Raw genomic sequence first — 6,000 nt, forward strand, 5'->3', positions numbered from 1 at the left:
TCTTCATAGAGAAATGTTGTAACACATTTGCAATATAATCAACCTGAGATAATGTCAATTTCATTTTCTTTCCATCTTTGCAAATATTCATACCAAGGATTTTTTTTTCTACCCCCAAATCCTTCATATAAAATGAATGTGCTAATTGTTCTCTTAACCCTATAATGTGATCCATGTTAGACCCAACTAAAAGCATGTCATAAACATATAAACATAAAATAATGTAATTGTCATACCTCTTAAAGTAAACACAATGATTTGAATGACACTTACATTCTCATGCATAAAACTATCAAATTTTAGATACTATTGCCGAGGTGCTTGCTTCAAGCCATATAAACTTTTCTTCAAATTGAACACTAAATTTTCCTTACCTTTGACCTCAAATCCCTTTGGTTGTGCCATATATGTCTCTTCATCAAAATCACAATGAAGGAATGGTGTTTTAACATCAAGGTACTCCAAATACAAATCTTTAGTAGCCACACTACTTAAAAAAGTACAAATATAAGTCATTTTTACAACAATAGAGAACATCTCATCAAAATAAATGTCCTTTTTCTATGAAAATCCTTTTACAAGTATCCTAGATTTAAATATTTTCTTACCTCCATCCTCTTCTTTCAACCTATAAACCCATTTATTTTGTATGCCCATTTACTTTAAGGCAACTTACATAAATCCAAAGTCTTATTTTCTAGCAAGGAGTCCATTTCATCTACCATTGTAAACTCTCACTAAATCTTAGTATCCACCTAGATAGCTTCATCATAACATTTAGGTTCACTATTATCTATTAGTAAAATAAAGTGTACAAAGAAGGAGAAAATATTTCTAGAGGTCTACTTATCTTTTTTGACCATCTAACATTAACTGGGATGTGTGGTATTTATTGTTACAATTATTCCAGATCATGAGAAATTTTTGGAACATCATAGTTTGGAGTATCATCCAACATGACGTAATCATCTTCTTTCTTCTCATGTTGCTGCAGAAAATCTTTTTACAACACTTGCTCATTGAATATGACATCCTTGCTTCTTACAATTTTACAATTTTTAAAATCCTAAAGCCTATAACCAAATTCATCAATTCCATATCCAACAAATTTATTTGACTTAGCTTCCATCTTGGTTCTATTTTTAGAATCTATATGAGAAAATGTTTCACAACTGAAGGTTTTGAGAAAAGAATAATTCACCTTCTTACCAATCCATGCTTCCTCTAGAATACCACAACCCAAAGGAGTACATGGACCTCTATTAATCAAATATATAATAGTTTTTATAGCCTCCACCCACATGTTTAAGGGTAACCCTACATCCAACCTTATGCTCCTTGCACACTACATTATAGTCTTGTTCATGCGTTCAACCACTCCATTTTCCTATGGAGTCCTACGAACAATTTTATGTCTATGAATACAAGTAGTGGAGCAATAAATTTCAAATTCATGACTACAATACTCACCACCATTATTAGAGCTAAGACATTTTAATTTCTTACTAGTCTCATTTTCAACCAAGCATTTCCATTTCTTAAAAGTTTGAGAGACATCATATTTCTATCTAAGGGAATAAATCCAAAATTTTCTAATTGCATCATCAATAAATTTAAAATAATTTTGCAATCCACTAAGGGAAGATACCTGAGCTAGTTCTCATACATCTATATGCACAAGCTTTAATCTCTCACTTTTATTTTCCTTCCCACTCTTCACAAAACTCACTTTCTTCTATTTTTCATACACATAACTTTCACAAAAATCCATATCAATACATTTTAGACCTAGTAAAACATTCTCTGAATGAATTAGTTTCATACCTTTCTCACTCATGTGCCCAAAAAATTTGAGCCATAACACTGTATCAAAATCTACAACAACTCTTTGTTCTCCCTTCTCAACTGTAGCAACTACTCCTAAACATTTATTTTTCTCTGAAACAATCAAAGTAGAAGGAATAATATAACCTTTACAAAAATATAAGGTGCTTACTTTCACACCTTTTTTTACTACAAGGGAACCTTTTGCAACCTTCTAATTTTTATCATTAAAAGTAACTACACAACCCTCATCATCAAGTTGCCCTATTAAAATTAAATTCCTAATCAACCTTGGAACATGTCTTACCTCATATAGTAACCAATCATTCCCATTCTGCAACTTAATTTTAACTTTTCCCTTTCCAACAATTTAACAAGGTTCATTATCCTCCAAATAAATAAGCCCAAAATCCTCTTGGACATAATCAATAAAATAACTTCTATCAGGTGTAGCATAAAATGAAGCACTAGAATATAAAACACATAGATCATCATCACTTTCTAAAGAAAGAATCAAAGCATCCTATTTCAATTTGTTACTTACCACATTTTCTTTTGTGTTCCCTTCTAGTTTATCTCCTTCATTATTATTTTGCATCCAATAATATTTCCTCTTATGCCCTTGTTTACCATAGTACCAAACATTTCTTGGTCCTAATGACTGAGACCTCTTTCTCTTTGACTTTCCTCTTGATTTCCCATGGTGTCTAGAATTGTTTCCTCTCTCTATCTTTCTTCTTTTCTTTGTGTGTTCAAAGCACTTCCTCATGTAGATCAACTTGAGGTTTTCCCACAAGTTTCTTCACTCAAAATAACACAAATCGTATCATCAAATTTTAATGTATTTGATCTAGAAACATAATTACTCACAATCATTACCAAGCCATTCTAGCTTTTAGGCAAATAATACAAAATCAAGAGAGCATTAATTTCTTTATTAAAATTAATACCCGTAGAAGATAACTAAGTAGCAATAGTATTAAATTAATTTAAATAATCTACAATAGATCCACCTTCTGCCATCTTTATATTAGATAAATGCTTCATGAGAAATAACTTATTTCAAGTAGAGGTCTTTTCATATGATTTCTTTAGGGTTTCCATCAACTCTTCTATCATCTTCTCTTTTGTAATGTTAAATGTCACCAATGGTGCTAAGAATAACTTAATATTTCCAAGTGCATTTCTATCTAAAATCCTCCCGTTCTCATATGTCATAGTTCCCTGTTTCTTGGATTTTTCTTCCAATTTCTTCCATAAATCTTTCTAATAAAGATAGTCTTCCATTTGCATCTTCCATAACTAAAATTCCTACCCATTAAAATTCTTCATGTTCATCTTACCCTTTTCCATCACTCCCACTCAACTATGAAACTTTCCTATAGAAGATAACTAAAAAAATAACCTAGCTTTGATACCACTTAGTAGGATTAACCATAGATAGAAAGAACAATTGCATGTAAATATAAAAAAATTAGGAAATAGTAAATCAAATAGAAGAGAACACAAGACACCAAGATTTAACATGGTTCACCCAAACCCTAGGCTATGTCTACCAAACAACATGTCCAATATTGTTATGATCTAGTGATTACAATCTGATTACAATTTGTAATCCCTTACAGCTCAATACCACTGCAAGAAGCAATTGTTGCATCACACATAATGAAAATTCCTAACCCTGAGCACTTTTATAAAATTACTTTTGCCACTTTAGGGCTTTAATGAATTATTATATGTCGACCCAAAATCTTGATAAAATTAGAGTTATGAAGCATATACAATACTTCCTTGATTAGTCACCACAAATTAATAGGAAAATTTTATGATGTTGTATACATCCAAATATGAAATCAATAATCTTCCTTACAAAAGGGAACTAAAATTGTGGACAAAGAAATGCTAAAGAAGAGGTTTGGGAAATGTTTCAAACAATGAGATCAATAACTTAGGTAGTGGTGTTGGTAGTGGTAGCATTGATGTTGAAGCTAAGAATTACTATTAGGATAATAAAGATATGCTTATTGGAGAAAACATGGAGCATGATGGACTATTTGAACTTGATGCCAAGAAATCAGAAGATTTGAAAGTTAAGATGATGTGGTAAGTTTAATAGTTATGGTATGATGTCTCAATTCTAAATTAATTACTTATTATTAATTACTATAGTCTAAATTTTAGATTATGATCAATATTATCTGAATCTAGTCATGATTCATCTATCATGCATAATAAGTTATATCATTTTTCAAATGTCTAATGTCAAACAAAAAATTACATTTTAAGTTAGATGATGCAATGATTCACAAATCAAGATTCATTCAAATTTTACCATTACTATTATTTTTTATTTTCATTATTATTCTCATGTGATACATTTTGATGGAAAAATGATGATCCTTGATGATTTTTGTAAAAATATAGCAATTGAAATGATAAAATCTAGTCAATTCAATTTGTAAAAGTTGAGTTTGAGTGCCCAATTTCATAATCATGAGTTAAAAGTACTAAATTTATAGCTACAAGATCTAGCAAATGACCCTGAATTCCCTTCTATACAAATATAGAAATAAGGGAGAAACAATAGCTTCAATTCATTTTGCCTCATGAGAAGAGTATTAGACTAGCATCAAATTTAGTATTAGGAACAATTTTTTCCTTTGCATTTGATAGGCATGGTAAGAAAAAGAATATTTTAATTTTGTAATGTTTATCCTATTCAAGAAATAAAGTGAAAACTTTAAAATCATATGAAACAATTAAAAATAGAAATAAAGTAAACACTGCAAAGATGATTAAAATCACTATCCAAGTGCCACATCCTCTAATGCCTGATGGATGTATTATGAAATGACTAAAAAATCCAGTTAGCTTTTTTAAGATGTTGAAGCCTGGTTCCTTTGTTGTTTTAACATTTGTTATGTTATAGTAGATAACCTTTAACTTTGGCAGACTTCCATATCTAGAAGATTTAATTGAAAGCAATGCTACATCCAATAGTGCATTCAAATTTTCCAATGGTTTGATGCAATTCAAAATTCTTTCAAGAGTTGAATCCTAAGAAAACTTGACTACTTTAGATATCATTTTAGCCTCCAACTCTTTTTGGTAAGCTTCCCTTCCAATGAATGTCATTGATGAAGTACTAGATTAAGGAGTAGGCAAACCAAGAATTATCATTAATTTTTCTCTTTCATCCATCTTTGTGATTTGTCTCCTTATTGAGTTCAAATATTTCCTTCCTTCCCTTATATTTTGACATTTTTTAATGATAGCTTAAGACTTTACTAACACACTAACATGGTTATGAACTCCTTGGTTGGCCAAATACCTATCATGATGTGTGTTGATTATTTTATAATCTATCTTATAATCTTCTCAAGCTTAAAAGGCCTTTGTGAACTTCTCAATCTGCTCTTTGATACTCCCACAAACAACTTGAAAATTTTGATGCAATTCAAACCAATCACACAACCTATTAGTATTTGCCATAATTTCTCGTAACATTTTTTCTTTAATTAGCTTGTCTGAATTTTTTTATTTTTTTGAGTTAAACAAATTGTTCTCAAAGGTTTTTATTGTTTTATTAGCCTTTTGTACCTCTTGCACCATTTGTGATAGCTAATTTTCACTGTGTTTCTTTATTTCCTCTACATTCTCTTCCCACCATTTTTCTTTTTCCTTCTCATTTTCCTATTCCTTATTTATGTTATTGATTGTATGTCAACTAGAATCCAACTTTTTGAAAATATATAGTTCAAATGTTCTTTCATCCTCAAGTTTTTTATTTGTTTCTTGAAATTTGTCCCCATCGGGTTCCATATTAACATGGTTCAAAGTATCATTGAGTTTCTTATTGCTCTATTCCAATTGTTCCTTTAGTGTTTTGAGTTCTTCTCTCTCTACATTTACATTAGATAGCTTTTTATTTCATTCTTCTAATTGTTCCTTCAAAATTTTCATTTCTACCTCCATATTTTTTGGCTGAGATTGTGCATTTGATCCTTGAGAGAGGAAGCACCCATAATCCTTTTCTCTATTTCTTTGCACCTACTATCTGCTACTTTCTCCGTTGCCTTTTCATTTTTTAGGTCTTCTTTTAACTTTTCAATTGCCTCCTCTCTCTCTCTCTCTCTCTCTCTCTCTCTCCACCTTGAATAGTGAATTGTAGAGCAT

This window comes from Cupressus sempervirens, chromosome 2 (genome assembly GCF_028749045.1).
Source record: "Cupressus sempervirens isolate cs-2001-9-10 chromosome 2, ASM2874904v1, whole genome shotgun sequence".
Taxonomy (NCBI): Eukaryota; Viridiplantae; Streptophyta; class Pinopsida; order Cupressales; family Cupressaceae; genus Cupressus; species Cupressus sempervirens.